The sequence below is a fragment of the Megascapheus bottae genome, unplaced genomic scaffold, assembly GCF_031878675.1.
Source record: "Megascapheus bottae isolate mThoBot1 unplaced genomic scaffold, mThoBot2.hap1 HAP1_SCAFFOLD_48, whole genome shotgun sequence".
In the NCBI taxonomy this organism is placed as follows: Eukaryota; Metazoa; Chordata; class Mammalia; order Rodentia; family Geomyidae; genus Megascapheus; species Megascapheus bottae.
This window is the reverse complement of record NW_028327313.1, coordinates 1,172,470-1,189,870: the sequence shown is the minus strand read 5'-3', so window position 1 is coordinate 1,189,870 and position 17,401 is coordinate 1,172,470.

The window sequence follows — 17,401 nt, the reverse complement described above, 5'->3', positions numbered from 1 at the left end:
TTGTTATAAAACCCCTTGATTCATTAAGAAACGTTCTGTACCACTTAGAGCAAATCCAATAATGGTCTTTACCTCCAGCCTCTTTTTTTTAAAGATTTTATTAACATTGATTTTCACATCATATTTCAAATATCATGTTCAACAAACAAGTATTGAAGAAGGGAATCTATTTACAATCACTGGCACATACATTTTAGAATATAGTTAAAATTAAGCTGAGTCTTCTTATGTCATAAATACATATTAAAGTACGTAATAAAACACATGTATATAGAGTATATAGTCAATCAGATTTTTATGTCTATGTAGTTATGTTTATATCTGCAAGACTATGTCAATAAATTTGGGTACCCAACTATTGAGTCATCCCTCTTGTACTGTTTGAACCTAATATCCATATATTGAGGATACTATGTGCCTTTTGTTGCTTTGGTCCTGACTTGTCTCACTCAACATGATTTGCTCTAATTTCATCCACTTCCTTGAGAATCCCATTATTTTACCTTGTCTGTTGGCTATGTAGAATTCTATTGTGTGTGTGTGTGAGTGTGTGTGTGTGTGTGTGTGTGTGTATTACATTTTTTGTATCTCCTCATCTGTAGTAGGGCATCTGGTTGTTTCCATCATCCAGTCTCATTTTCTACAGATATTTTTGTAGTCTCTTTTTTTATTGTTACGGTAATGTATAGAGGAGTTACAATTACATTTACAGGTAGTGGGTTGCATTACTTCTTACACATTGATACCCCTCCTCATGGTTTTTGGGTTGCATTACTTCTTACACATTGATACCCCTCCTCATGGTTTTGTCCCCAGTTCCTCCTCCCCACGCCTTCCCAATCATCTTGTTTTCCCCCTTCCCTTTCTTATTTCAATTAAACAAATAACATATATACAATTTGCCGGGTAACAAAGTCAGATACAGTAACAGTATGAGATTTACCAAAGGGCAAAAAATGAGATGAGAAATAACATAGTAGATTAAGGACAACAATCACACAAGATTAAGAACAACGACGACACAAGATATAGCTCTTTTTCCCATATCCTAGAGATCCTTTCATTTAGTCTCATCCTATATGACCTTATATACCTAGGTTTTTGAGTTATTGTAATCCTCTGCTAGGAGAGTCCTAGATGTGTACTAATTATTACAAATGTGGGAAACCATTGAGCTTATGTTCCTTTGGGTCTGGCTTACTTCACTTAATATGACTTTTTCCAAGTCTTCTACTTCCTCAAAAATGCAGTGATGTCATTCTTTCTGATGGCAGCATATAATTCCATTGTGTATAAGTACCACATCTTGATTCAGTCATCTACTGAGTGGCATCTGGGTTGGTTCCATATCTTTGTCTCCCGACCCGCGGGTTCAGCTATTCATGCGGCTCGAAGAGGCACCTCCTGAAAGAAGAAAACCAATGGGGGAAAGAGAGGAAGGAGACCAGGCGCATAAAGAAAGACAGAGACAATCTGAGTCGCGTCAAGGCCTCATTTATTAAAAGTAAAGCAGGGTTTATATACCCTGAGTGTAAGGAAGGGAGTATAGAGAGGGGGGGGATGGAGAGTTTTTGTGATAACAAGAAGGAGAAGTCTCAAGGTTAGGGGTGGGTCAGGCTGCTCTTTTGGCCGTTGTGCTAACCCAAGCAACCACCTGCGGTTATTCCGAGAAATATTTTGTGCAGATGACTCAACCAGATGCGATTTGCTCAAGGCTAGAGGGTCTTTGCTTTGTTCCATTTAACTCCTTGGTCTCTGACAATTCCCCCTTTCCTTTAAAGAACAAGGTCTTTATAGGTGGAGAGAACACCCTGTCTTAGGCTATATGGAGGGACCCTTACTCCTGGCAACATGCCTTGTTGAGCCGGCCTCGACGGCCTCTGTATGTTGTGCCACCCAGGGTAAGCTCCATAATAATCCCGTCATTGGATGCTCTCTAGCCGCTTGGGGTTTATCAGCCAAGAAGTGTATGAAACTGGAGCCCTCTTTCGGGAGTGCTTGTTTCGGACCCTACAGGGTCATCCTGAGCCTCTAAGCGATGATAATGCACCAAGATTGAGTTTTTGGAAAAGGCAGAATCAATTTGATTTTTTATAAATCGCGTAAGGCGCTGAAAAGCCCAAGGGCCAAAAGAAATTAGGAGGAGAAGTCCCACAAGGGGGCCCAAGAGGGAGGGTAAAAGTGTTGATAGCCAGGGAGATGTGGAGAACCAATTTTGATACCAAGATTCTTGTTTTTCCCTTTCTCTTTTTCGCTTTTCTAGGCTAGCTGTAATTTTTTCTAAGCTATCCTTAACAAGTCCTGTTCTATCTACATATACGCAGCATTTTTCCTTTAAAGCCGCGCATAAGCCTCCTTGCTGTAGAAAAAGTAAGTCTAATCCTCGTCGATTTTGGAGGACAACTTCTGCCAGAGAGCTCAAAGATTCTGTTAAATGCTCCATTCCTGTTTTCAAATCTTCCAAATCCTGACTTATGGCTGCATTTAGGGCATGAAGCTGTTGGGTATTTTCTTTAGAAACAACTATAGAGGCTATCCCTGTGCCTGTACCAACAGCTCCGAGCCCCAATAGCACAGACAAGGTAAGGGCAGTAATAGGTTCTCTTTTACTTCTGAGATGAGGGGCTGATTTTTCTTCCCAAAAATTTAAAAGCTCGTTGGGTAAATAGATGGAGAAATTTGGGAGTAACTGTACTATTACACAGTAATCTCTATTCTTTCTAAAATCTTCTATAGCTATAAGACGAGTAAGTCCTTCAGAGCAGGAAAAATACGTATTGTTAGGGGCTAACAAATATCCTGTTGTAGAGGAGTTTATAATAAAGGTATCATTACAAATATATATAAGCTCAGCTGGAGGAATCATATGTGGACCCAATATGCAGGATCCAATACCAACAACCTCCGTGAGGGTCAGCTGTAAGCCTTGGATTAGTTCCTGGGGTGGCTGTGCAAGAATTATAGGATTGCCAAAAAGAGCTCTTCCTTCGTAAAAAGGAGGACTAGCAGAAAAACACAGCCAACATTCCAAGTCATTGGTGTCATTATTTTTCTTTTTAGCTGTTAAAAGAGTGGAGGCAGATGCATTAAGAATGCTCCACAGTAATTCAGCTGAAGACTTAGGACCAGGGGGTATGGTAGGCTGAAAAATTGTGCTAAAATCTATAGAAGGCGTAGGGGTATTTAAGGCACTGTTTTTAGATGGTAAGGGGTTCAATGGGCTTGATGAGCGATGAAGCTGAGTGTTGGGACCTATAGATGCCTTATATTGAGTGGGGATTTCTTTAAGTAATTTGATTTTAAAGGTGAGTCCAGGGTCCTGGCATCCCCAAGTCATGCCATCGCAGGTCCTCAGCCTCATTCCCCATTCTGGTGCTTTTTCCCATGAGGTGAACCTTTTTCCTGAATCTGTAAATCTGATAAGAAGCGGGATGCACCACTCACTGGCACAGCGTGCCTTTTCTGGGGTTTGTGTAGTAATTTGCAATGTTTTCTGTAAATATTGTGGGAGATATAGTCTCCGTACTGTTATGAGGTCCCAGGACGAGGTTGGCTTCCAATAGGCATCCCCAGTGGTTTCACATTTCCAATTATAACAAAAATAAGAATCTCGAAAACCACATTGGTATTGTAGGGATCTATCCCTATGAACATCTCCTGGGCAAACATATAATCCAGTGGAATCTTCTGCCAAAGCCGTACGAAGATAATATGAATTACATGCGGCTGTTCGCCCTTTATAATCTGGATTAGGTCCATCTACAGGTCCCTTTTGGGGCATAAATTTATCAGGTGTTCCCCAGGAGGGATCAGCGCCTAAGGCTAGGGCGCATAAATCAACAAATAAATCAGGCCAAGGGATGGTGGCGCTTAGGGAAGAGGTAGCATTGGCTATATCCCCTGCTTGATTAATAATAACCCATGTATAGTTATATATTTGATAGGGAGCTTTTTGTTTTGTAGTTTCGACGTCTTTGATTACCAGGATCAGCATCACCGTCAATAGCATCATGCGGAGTGATGACAGGGAAGGCCTCATCAACATGGTTGTTGACCTGTAAAAGAAAAATATTTTTGTTCTCAGGCGCCACCCTGGAATTAGTTATATGGCTTTATTGTTTACTATATGGCTTTATTAATCTTTCAGGCAACCATCTAGCTCCCCCTTCTTTAGAATTATAAATGCAAGCTGATCCTTTTCCCCAGATAATGACTGGGTCAGGGCCATTCCATATTCCTGTCAGTGGGTCTTTCCATAGGGCCTGGGCGTAGTCTGTTTGTGTGGTGGGATGCCAAAGGCGTTCTGCAGCAGATTTGCCATTAGCGTCAAGGGTTAAAAAGTTTAAAACAAAGAGAGCATGTAATAATAAAGTCTTATAGTTTCCTTTAAGGGAATATAATGTCTCTTGTGAGGCAAGTTTAATGAGGGTGTTTTTTAAAGTCTGATGAGCCCTTTCCACTATTCCTTGTCCTTGGGGGTTGTAGGGGATTCCAGTAATATGTTTTATGCTCATTTGGGAGCAAAATTGTTTGAACTTTTGACTGGTATATCCGGGCCCATTGTCCGTCTTTATAGTTTGGGGTTGTCCCATGACAGAAAAAACATATAGGAGATGGTTTATAACATCTTTTGTGGCCTCCCCTAAATGAGCAGAGGCACAAATAAATCCACTAAAGGTATCAATGGTAACATGTACATATTTTAACCTTCCAAAGGAGGGGACATGAGTAACATCCATCTGCCAAAGTTGTCCAGGTATGAGCCCTCTAGGGTTTACACCTACATGGGGTTCAGGGAGCAGGGTTAGGCAATTTTTGCAGTTTTTAACAATTTGCCTTGCCTGTTCTCTAGTAATTTTAAATTTTAAGCGCAGGGTATGAGCATTAAGGTGGTGAACAGCATGGGCCTCTTGTGCAAGGGTCACCGGATTAACTGTTTGAGATAAGGTAACTATTTGGGTTGCCAAATCAGCTAATTCATTGCCCTGGGTTAGTGGCCCAGGTAGGCCAGAATGAGCACGAATATGTCCTACAAAGAAAGGGTACGAACGTTGTCTAATAAGTTTTTGCAATTCAAAAAATAATTGAAAAGTAGGTGTAGTAGGCTGAATAACCGGAACCATTTCTAAAACTTGTAAAGCTCTAACAACATAATGGCTATCCGAAAACAGATTAAAAGGGTGGGTCTTTAATAACCGAAAAACACAAAGCGCAGCAAATAATTCTACTAACTGAGCAGATTTAAAGGAAGTATTTACAAAGTGGGAAACATTATTAATAACATATGAAGCTTTTCCATTTTTTGAACCATCAATAAAGATGCTCAAAGTATTGGGGATGGGCTTTATCAAGGTATTTTTTAGAAAAACAAAAGGAGTAATATTAAGGAATTGAATAAGTCTGTCGCTGGGCATGTGAGTATCAAAGCTACCCTGGAACCCAGTGCATAAAACAGCCCAATCATCTTGTCTTTGTTGTAACCAATTAATTTGTTCCTTAGAGTAAGGGGTGATTATGATATCAGGATCCTTGCCAAAATATCTGACAGAAGTCTTGAGCCCCAGAAAAATAAGTTGGGAGACCAAAGAGGGGTAGGAGGGGAGTACCTTGGACTGAGAGGCGGAGGCATGAATCCATAACAGGGGCATGGTTTTTTGCCATAATAAACCGGTGGGTGTAAATTCTGTGGCAAAAATGATTAAATAAAGGGTCAAGGAGGGGTTGAAGTAACCTATATTTTGTTGTGTAATGGCCTCCTCTAACTTTATTAGGGCTTTTTCAGCTTCGGGCGTAAGTTTTCTGGGGGAGGAAGGGTCAGAATCTCCCTGTAGAATATTAAACAGGGGTTTGAGATCTCCTGTTGTTAATTTAAGGTGAGGACGTAGCCAATTAATGTCTCCAAGGAGTTTTTGGAAATCATTTAGACAATTTAGTTTATTCCTTTTGATTTGAATTTTTTGAGCATATATTAAAGAGGGTTCTAATTGAAAACCCAGGAACAAGAAGGGATAGCAAGTTTGAATTTTTTCTGGGGAGATAAAAAGTCCTCTGTTTTGTAAAGCAATAACTATTCTTTGAGTCACTTGATGTGCCTCCATTTCTAGTTTGGCAGCAATTAATAGGTCATCCATATAATGTATAATATATATATGAGGGTATTGAACACGAATTGGGTCTATGGATTGAGCCACAAATTTTTGACAAAGAGTGGGAGAATTAGCCATACCCTGTGGCAACACTCGCCATTGAAAGCGGGGATTAGGGCCTTTATGGTTTATCATGGGTATGGAAAAGGCAAATCTTTTACAATCTCCAGGATTGAGGGGAATGGAGAAAAAACAGTCTTTTATATCTATTACAATTTTAAAAAATCCTTTAGGGATAGCTGTGGGAGAGGGCAGTCCAGGTTGTAGGGCTCCCATGGGTGCCATGGTTTTATTAATTTCCCTTAGATCCTGCAGTAACCTCCAACTCCCATTTTTCTTTTTTATAACAAATATGGGAGTATTCCAGGGAGAGGTAGAAGGTTCAAGATGTCCCTGCTCTAATTGTTCCTGCACCAACTGAAGAGCAGCCTGAACCTTTTCTTGAGGCATGGACCACTGGTCTATCCAAACCGGATTGTCAGATTTCCAAGTTATTTTATCGGCTTGGAGCGCAGGGGGAGCAGTGGTCTTTAGGAAAAAAGGTCGGTCCCAAGACCTTTTCTATCCCATTTAGGGGTGGGTATAATTGGGTGACTAATTCCTTGCTCATGCTTTCCCAGCCCTTTTCCTGGCAAATATCCAGACTTGAGCATCATGTTAGTCACAGTCTCATTAGGGCTGAACATGATAACTCCCATTTGGGTCATTATATCTCTCCCCCATAGATTTACAGGGAGTCCGTCCACCACAAAAGGTTTAACTGTCCCAGTGTTTCCCTCTGGGTCTGTCCATGTTAATATTTTAGAACTCTGGAGTGTATTTTGAGTCTGCCCAATACCCTTTAAATGGGTAGCGGTGGGTTCCAGAGGCCAAGAGATAGGCCAATGTTGTTTTGCAATGACAGTAGCATCGGCCCCTGTATCTAAAAGACCCAGGAATTGTTTTCCTTCCAAAAAAAGTTTTAAAGTTGGTCGAGATTCTGTTAATTGATGTACCCAAAATATATCTGTTGATCCTGGGGTAGAATTGCCACGCTGGGGATGCTTATATGGGAACTGTCCTGTTACGGGCAGAGGGAGGGCTTGTGCAATGCGTTGGCCTGCCGATATGGCAAGAGGGCCTTGAGAGGCATGAACTAAAATTTTTAATTCGCCTGAATAATCAGTGTCAACCACCGAGGGAATGACAGAGAGTCCTTGCAGTGAGCTTGAAGCTCGGCCTATAATAAGAAAAAACATTCCTGGCGGGGGAGGCCCGAACCTTCCAGAGTTTATAACAACTGTTCCTTCCTCTGGAGTTATAATTCTGGTGGTGGAGGAACAGAGGTCCAGTCCTGCGCTGCCTGCAGTGGCTCGGAACAAGTCTGAGTCAGCGATGTTTGCGTTAGAGGCAGATTTTGGGCGGGAGGGGTCATTGGTTGTTGTGATGGGTAGGTAGGGCCCCCTACTGGGGCCCGTAGCCCGTTTCCCGAGACCACAGATAAAGGCTGGCCATTTATATCGGTCTTGGACCGGCACTCTTTAGCCCAGTGACGGCCTCTTCTGTATTTAGGACAAAGGCCAGGGGGAAGGGGGAAGGGAATCGTCCCAGGAACGTTGGGTTGTTTAATAGTTCCAGGGCATTCTCTAGCAAAATGTCCAATTTGTCCACATTTAAAACAGTTTTTAGGGCTAGATATTTGTCCTAGTTTTCCTGAAGGTGGAGTCTGGTTTTGGAGTATGGCTCCAATGGCCAAATTAATAGATTTAGACATTTTATGTTCAAAGGAATCCACATCATTGCAAATTTTAATCATACCATTTAAATCTAGGGTCTTTATTTTGCCTCTTAAAGCAGCTTTACAGGCTGCATTAGCATTTTCTATGGCCAACTGTCTAACTATAATATCATCTGTATTTACCTCACCTAATATTCTTTCAGCTGCTTCTAACAGTCTGGCAACAAATTGAGAATATGGTTCATTATTGCCTTGTATTACCCTGGAAAGAGAGGTAGTAACCGCTCCTGCAGCAGGCACGGCTCTCCAGGCGGCCAGGGCAGCCTGAGCAGTCTGGGTTAATATTCCTGCAGGGAGTTTTTGTTGTTTTTCCTCCGAGGCAAATTTGCCCCTCCCTGAAATTTTATCAGAAGACCATGAAGCCATTTGTGTATGTTTTTTATTGGTAATAGCTTGATTTTCTGCCTTATCTATAAATTCAGCTTTCCAGGTTAGATATTGACTCCTGGTTAAAACAGACTGTACAATCTTGTGCCACTCATGAGGCAATAAATGTCCCTCACCCCCGAGGCCCTCCAGTACTGTTAAAGTAAAAGGGGCATTAATTCCATAATTCTTAACAGCCGAATGTAATTCTTTAATTTGTTTAAACTTCAATCTCCTATATGTAATTTGAGAATCTCTCCTTGCCTCCTCCTGATCACCCCCTTCCTCCTCGGAGGCAGAGGAATCTAGGTTTTGTCCCTCCTCCTGCCTTCTGGTGGTGTCTGCCTCCTCCTCTCCCGCTTCTCCTCCCTCCCCCTCTTGTTCCCGAGGTTGAGTGTTAGAGCGAGTAATTACGGGGAAGGAGAAGGAAACAGTTTGCGCCCCGGATCTGAGTCTACTATTGCGGCTCTTTGAGGCCGAGGGTGTTTTAGCGGGCTTGTTACCCGAGGCATGGGGGGTAGTCATGGCTTCCCCAACAAGATCCATTTGTAAATCATGAATTTGCAAAGTGAGGTCCCTTAACTCTCTTTTTAAATGAAGCACATTTTTTAATTCTGTCACTTGTTTCAAGAGAGAGTCTTTGGATTTAAGGAGACCTTGCACCTCCGGAGGAACAGAGAATGATCTCACCATTTCCTGTGGTGGGGCTGACAGGAGAGAGGTGTCTGGATAGGGGGGAGGGGTGGGCCAGTGAAGGGCCCTTATCTCTGGAGTCTGTGTAGCTGCAGAAACTTGGGGAAGAGGAAAAGGGCCATATCTTTCTTCCTCATAATGCGCTGCCTCCTCCTCTAGCTCCACCTCAGAGGAGGGGTTGAGCCTGCCATTATCAGGAGAAGTCTTAGGAATAATAGGATAAATATTTTTATAAGGTTTTAGTGACATATTTTTCTTTTTAGTATTGTTCTTGATGCTGTCTTCTAAAGGGGGTTGGACTTGTTTCTCTTTTTCGGGGATTAAAGGTGACGCCAAGCGGCGTCCTGAGGGCACAGGCTCATCAATCACAGAGGGAGTGCGTGAGCCAGGCCGAAGGCCAGTGACCATAGGTTTTTCATTGTCACTTTCACTTTTGCGAGACGGGCAACGTGACTCCGTTAGGTAATCCTCTGTTAAAGCTAGTAAGCGAGCACTGTCACCTCCCTCCTCTGCTTCCTTTAAAATATCTCTAATAACCCCATAGAAGCTAAAGAAGGCCTCGGGGATTTCCTCTCCCTGACGGAGTAAATCATTGATATTTTTTCCTACCTTATTCCAGGTAAGGGGATGGATATCTGGTCCGTGCAAGACCAACCACGGACACTTTTCTCCAACAAAACAAAAGAATTTTACCAAATCTTTCTTTTTAACTCTTATTCCTCTCTCCCTAAGTGATCCTTTCATTTCTTTTATAAATAAAACCTCTTTTGATAATGCTTTGCCCATGGTTGATGGGACGGCAGAACTTACCTCAAGACTCTCCCACGGTGCACGAGCGATGCGGTGTGGGCGTCTCTACCTTAATATAGTCGGGGTCCCCTGTTCTCCACGCCGTCCGGTAGGTCACCGTGCTTCGAGCCCCACGTTGGGCGCCACTTCTCCCGACCCGCGGGTTCAGCTATTCATGCGGCTCGAAGAGGCACCTCCTGAAAGAAGAAAACCAATGGGGGAAAGAGAGGAAGGAGACCAGGCGCATAAAGAAAGACAGAGACAATCTGAGTCGCGTCAAGGCCTCATTTATTAAAAGTAAAGCAGGGTTTATATACCCTGAGTGTAAGGAAGGGAGTATAGAGAGGGGGGGGATGGAGAGTTTTTGTGATAACAAGAAGGAGAAGTCTCAAGGTTAGGGGTGGGTCAGGCTGCTCTTTTGGCCGTTGTGCTAACCCAAGCAACCACCTGCGGTTATTCCGAGAAATATTTTGTGCAGATGACTCAACCAGATGCGATTTGCTCAAGGCTAGAGGGTCTTTGCTTTGTTCCATTTAACTCCTTGGTCTCTGACATCTTTGCTATGATAAATAGTGCTGCAGTGAGCATCATTGTGCTAGTGGCTTTAGTATGTCCTTGTTTCTGGACAATTGGGTAGATGCCAAGTAGTGGAATTACTGGGTCATAGGGGAGCTCTATGTTTAGTCCTTTGAGGAATAACCACACTGCTTTCCCTAGTGGTTGAACAAGTTTACACTCCCACCAACAGTGTAGTAGTGATCCTCCCTGTTCACATCCCTGCCAGCATCTCTTATTAGATTTCTTGATAATGGCCATTCTGACTGGAGTGAGGTGGAATCTCAAAGTTGTTTGGATTTTCATTTCTTTTATTGCTAGAGATATGGAGCATTTCTTCATGTGTCTAAAGCCCATTTTAATTTTTTCTTCAGAGAATACTCGTTTGTATTTAACCCACCTTTTAATGTGATAGCTGTTGAAGATTTGTTTTGGAGACATTTTTGATGGCTTTTCCTTCTTAGTGTACATATGTCCTACATACTATGTCAAAAACTTCCTTCCCACTGGAGCTGTGAGTTTAGCCTAGTGGAAGAGTTCTTGCATAGCATGAGCATAGACCCAGGTTCAATTCCTCAGCACAACATACATAGAAAAGACAAAAGTGGTGCTGTGGCACATGTGCTAGAGCTCTAGCCATAAGAAAGCAACAAAAAAAACAAGGACAGCGCTCAGGCCCTGAGTCTAAGCCCCAGACTGGCAAAAAATTCTCCAAAAAGTAGACTTTTAAAATTTTTATACTTTTTTGATTTTGTTGTCCAGGTGATATACAGAGAGATTGCTGTTATATATGTAATGAGTATATTTCTTGGAAACACTGTTACCCCCCTCCATTTCTCTCTCTTTCCCTTCTCCTAAAGTCATAAAGTTCATTTCCAACAAATATATTTATATTTTCATTATTGAAAACACTATTTTGAAACGTGTTGAAATAAATGATATATGCTGATATCATTTATCAAAACGGATTACTTGAACTCTAAAGTACACATTCAAGGTATCTTTCCTCAAAAAATTGTACTAATGCTATAAAACTAATAAAAATAAAAAGAATTTTGTTATTAATTACTTAAGTTTTGCCTTTACCATTATTACACTAAGCATACTGTTTATGGTATTAATACAGACAGTATGAAATGTGATCATGTAAAACAAATTAAATGAGGGCCGGGAGTTTGGCCTAGTGGTTAAAGTGCTTGCCTAGAACTCATGAAGACCCGGGTTCGATTCCTCAGTACCACATACATAGAAAAAAGCCAGAAGTGGTGCTGAGGCTCAAGAGGTAGAGCTCCAGCCTTGAGAAAGTCCAAGGACAGTGCTCAGGCCCTGAGCTCAAGCCCAGGACTGGAAAAAATAAAAAAAAATTAAATGATTAAAAATAGTAAGGTTGGAGGCCAGGATTTTGGCTTCTTGGAACAAGAAAAAGAAAGTAGGGTTAGATAAATCAGATCTATTTCAACATGTGTGGAAAATGGTATGATTGTATGATTTCTTGTTTGGCTAGTCCTGGGACTTGAACTGAGGGAAGAGGAACTGTCCTTGGCCACTTTTTGTTCATGGCTACCATTCTGACACTTGAGGCACACAGCCTCATCTGGCTTTTTCTGTGTATGTAGTGCCTAGGAATTGAATTAATGGCTTCTTGTATACCAGGTGAGCACTCTACAATTAGCCTACACTCAAGGCCAAAGTAGAATTTTGATGCTGTTGTGGAGTTTTAATTTTCTTAAATATTTTTACAAAGCACAATGGATATATAAACAGACAAACTCACAACAGAGTCCAACATATTACTTCAGTTACTCTGGCACTTCTCCCAATTGATAGAATACCTTTCTAGGCATCTCATCTGCTTTGGTAGCTGACCTGTCTCTCCATGGAGGCCTGGCCTGGATTCCTGGTGAATCCATGCATTTCATTGTTCCCTGTATATCCAGTAAGATTTTCTTGTACAGGTGCAGGCCAGTGTGGTTTTTACCACACCTATGACCTATGTGTCTGGGAGCTCACATTGTAGGTGGAAAGTAAAACAGAGTATAATGATGACAGAAGAACTGTACACCATAATATTAACAATGAGAGTTTAATAGTTAGAAAAGTAAACACAATGAACACTTGACACCAATCATAAGAGAAAGGTAAAGAGATGTCTTTTTAGGAAGGGGGCGGGGAATCTCTAAATCCAGACTGGTCTTCAAGTTGCCTTCAGGCAGTAATTACCTCAGAGTCCTCAGAAGGGTACGCCTCCTCATAAGAACCTTCCTTCTGAGTGAAGAGTGGGGCAGGTACTAGATTGTCGACTGGAGATTGCTCCTCCTGGGGTGAGACAGATGGGTCTGGATATCCTGTGAGGATTGTTTCGTTTTCCTCCAGTGAATACAGTATTGAGACTGCACTTACTGCTTCAACCACACATAAGCTGGGAACACTTTCCATGAGCACAGCCGGTGGCCCTTTAGCCTGCACAGTAAGTGGAGTGTGGCTCTGACTCACGTGGACTGACTCTGGGTGCACTGTGAAAGCAAAGGGAAGGAAATGTGCCTCCTTTTTTTCTTCCTCCAGAGTGTCTGCATGTTCAACTGTGTCACATGTGGGGTTCAGAGCACAAACTATATCCACAGGACTGCAAACCAGTTAGGTGTTTTCTACAGGAGGCCCATGCTTTCTGGAGTGCAGTGATGATTCTCCATCTCCATCAGTCACCAGTTCCACCGGTGGGTTTTTCATCTGGAGTTCAGGAGAAGCTCTTCTACCAAACCTAAGAATGAAAATAGGTACAGCATTCTAAGAGTGAACTCTGCAAGCTGAAGTGTCACTCAACTTCCATGAGGCTCTAATGGAGGAAGCTGTAGAATTGGAGTTTGGACTGAATACTGAGGAGATGTAGGGTCTTTCTAATGAGTGCTTATTCCTGAGTCATTTCAAACAGAGAACAGACATTACCTGGCTGACACTAACCATAAAGGGCAATTTGCCAAGCTGGGGAGAAGTAAGGGCCAACCAGTACCTATACCAGGTGAGTTTCCTACTCACAGTCACTGAGGTGCCCACACTAGGACTTCTTCTCTTTTTGGTCTTACTGGTTATGCATTCTTCCCCTACTCAAAAGGGATGTGTAAGTGGAAGAGCAGCTCTGAAGTTGGCATACGGAGCCTTATAGAGAGCTTGAATTTTGTCAGGGTGTGGCAGTTCTTGCACTCATAGAAATCACTGCGGTAGAAGTCCATCCACATCGTTAAGATGGAACATATAATGCTGCAGGCACATTGGGGACAAGGAAAGTGAGAGCCTTTTCTCTCCATCTTGAGCCTTCTACCAAAGCCCATTTCTTTTAGGACTCTAATGCTGTGGCTGTCCTGCAGAGATGTGCACTTGTATGCTGGGAGGAGGAAAGAGACATCGGAGAACAGGATGAGATTTACACCTCGATTCCAGAATCTTCTGAGAAACAATCCTCTAAAATACTCAATGTCATAGGTAGTGAGAAGGTTGTTTCCCCACAGGATCTGACTTTCTGCACACAGCCCTAGCTGTAATCCATGAGTGTGCTCACTCCCAATCACACTCACAACTCTGTTATGTGGTTTTTTTTGTGGTCATGGGGCTTGAACTTAGGGCCTGGTCGCTGTCCTTGGGCTTTTTCCTCAAAGCTAGCACTCTGTCACTTGAGCCATAGCACTACATCCAGCATGTGTTTTTTCTTCTATATTTGTGGTACTGAGCAATCAACCTGGAACTCCGTGCATGCTACCCTAGCACTCTACTAATAGGCCAAACCCCGGGGGGCCTACAACTGTGTTATGTAACATCCACTGAAGTCCCAACCTCAAGACCTGGTGGAAATCACAAGTGATGTGTAAACAAGAAGATTGTGCTTTGATTAGGTGCCTCAAAAATACCCAGTTTTTAGGTGGGCATGGTGGCTTATGCCTGTAAGTCTAACTACTCAAGATGCTGAGATGTGAGGAAGGGGTCACAGCCAGCTCAGGCAAAAAAGACTGTGGGAATCTTATCCCCAATTAACCACCAGAAAAAATGGAATTTGTGCTATGGTTCAAGGGATAGAGTGAAAGCCTTTAGCTGAAGAGCTCAGTGACACCACCCAGGCCCAGAGTTTAAAATCTCATGACCAATAAAAAAATATACCCAGTTTTACATGACAGATATTCTATTTCTGTGTAACCCTGCTTACTTCTTTACTTGCTCATCTTCCTCCCAGTTACGGTGCATGGATCTGTAGCGATGGAAGGAGAGAAGGAAGTCAACTCTATGGTTTTCCAATGTGGAGCTAACAAGACAAGTACAGGGCTAACTAAATCCCGGGCAGGAATATAAAGCTACCTAAATGAGATATGTCTATAGGCTAATGAAAATTCTGCTAAGAGGCCTCTATACATCTGTCCAAAGTAAATACTCCAATGGCTCATGCCTCTCATCTTAGCAACTCAGTACGCTGAGATCTAAGGATCACAGTTGGAAGCCAGTCTAGTGAGGAAAAGTCTAAAGGCACTTGTCTTCAGTTAGGCAGCAAAAAGCCAAAACTAGGCCTATGGCTCAAATGGTAAAATGGTAATCATTGAAAACCAAAGGGATGGCACTCAGCCCTGGGTTCAAGCAGTGGACTACACATCAAAATGTAAATGCTTTGGGATTTAACAGGCAAAGCTAACACAATCTCTCCCTGATGGCTCGGAAGTGATTCATTCCCTAGTCTTTCCTTTGTCTCCAGTATTTCACAGGCCTCCGCCACTGCTACTTAAAACATTATTTCCTCCTGGGAAATGGGATTTCCTAGGACCTCACCTAGGTGAGGGCTGCAATCAGGTGGCACTCACTCATGCCTGTAATCCAGCTTCTTAATAAGCACACTGCTGAGACTCCAGTAACTTGTGAGGGAAATGAAATGGCATGGTGGCCCAGTCCTAATAATGTAGCCAACTTGTGCACTTGAGTCATGCTTAGCTCCCCTGTAAACACCGCAATGAAAAAAAACAGGCTCAGAGAGGTACCAAGTATTCCAAGACTCGGCCAGGAGGGGCTGAGTAAGCCTGGGTTTGGAGGGGGAACACTCACTTTTTCAAGAGAATTTCCAGCAACTGCTACATTGTACCTCACTGAAATTGTGCAGGAAATTTCCCACATAAAAGAGATCACCTTTCTGGTAGGCAGGGATCAGCTTTATCAGCAGCATCTCCAATAGGCCTTCCTCCAGGACCCATAGGTTACAAGGCTCATTCAGAGTCTGAGCTGACTCACTATCACACTATGGTGGCAAAAACAATGGATCTTCAAACATAGAAATGGGAGCCCACTTCACATTGAGGAATTGGGATAGAGTAGACTGAAAACACCACAAAGTATCATCTCAGTATAGACACTTGAAAGCAACAAGAAGGTTGTAGTGTGTGGGGAGGTTGATGGGGTCACCTAGATTTCCTCTCAGGAATATGCCTCATTTGAGTTGCCCTGGATTTTCCAGGCTACCTTCCTAGAGAAAGGCCTGATATACTGGATTCGTGGCTTGGCACTGATCCAGGATCTATATCATCCAGTGAGGTATCCAGATGTTTCATGCCTGATACCGAGTCTCCTGACCTTTGGCAACAGCACAGGAACATCTTTCTTGTTCCTGAGCCACAGTCCAAGTGAGCTGGCTTGAGCTGGTTGTCAGATACAGTGGCTTGGTTACCAGGGCTCCATATTCTATTCCATTGTGACGAGGTAGGGTCACCTCTCAGGGCCCAAAGACCAAAGCTCCTTGCTCACAGAAGACCTCCCCCAGGAGATACTGGAAGCTGCAATCTCCACTCCCACCTCACAATATACATGGGGTTGCAGTAAACAGCACACCTTGTTGGTCAAATCCCAATGTCTTTAACCTGGCCCAGCTACCAGCCTGGTCTCAGACACAAAGAGCCTTTCTTACGTAAGATCCAACCTTAACTGTCACTATTCCCCTCATCATGCACAAGCCATTTTGCTTCACAGTGCCTTCTCAGCCTCCATTTTGCCCCTTGCACATTTTTTTGATAGTCTTGGGGCTTGAACTTAGACCCTGAGCATTGTTCCTGGGCTTTCTTTAGGATATAGCTGTCCCACCGAGCCACAGCACCACTTACAGCATTTTCTATGTATGTGGTACCGAGGAATCAGCCTTAGCCTTTCGTGTGGTAGCAAAGCACTCTATCACTAGATCAAATTCCCACCCCATTGCACAAATATTTTTGACATTGATCTACTAGGAGGTTGATAGGTTTCTGTATCCTAATCTATTATTTTTCCCTGATAAACATCTGTGCTGTCATCTGTAAAAAATGCAGGTGGGAAAATCACAGAAGTAATGGTGAAATAAAAACAAAGCATTACACACATACATAAGTGTTCATTCTTTATAGGAGAAAGGATATTTTGATATGATGATGATGACTATTTATAAATACTATATTGGGGTTGGAAGTTTGGCCTAGTGGTAGAGTGCTTGCCTAGCATATATGAAGATCTGGGTTTGATTCCTCAGTATCACATAAGTAGAAAATCCCGTAGTGGCACTGTGACTCAAGTGGCAGAGGGCTAAACTTGAGAAAACCCAAGGAAAGTGTTCAGGCCCTGAGTTTAAGCCCCAGGACTGGCAGAAGAAGAAGGAAAGGAAAGGAAAGAAAGGAAAAGAAAAGAAAAGAAAAGAAAAGAAAGTGCTTTTTATAAGCTAGACATGCACAGCGTTTGCCGTTGAAATCTTCGCTTCTGCATCTTGTGAACTATTTCTTTCCCTCAATGTAGACAAGAAAAACAGATTTCATAACTTGCTATGCTGTTGTCCAATCTCTGGATATTAATTCAAGATACAATAATGCCTGAGATATATCAACAACACAAAAAATTGAACCACTCCAAAACTAATCTCCAAAGTAACAACCATCCCATTAAAAATGGGCCAAAGACTTAAAGAGAGTCTTCTCTGAAGAAGAAACAAAAATGGCCTATAGACACATGAAGAAATGCTCAACATCTCTGGTCATAAAAGAAATGCAAATCAAAACAACTCTAAGATTCCACCTCACTCCAGTTAGAATGGCCA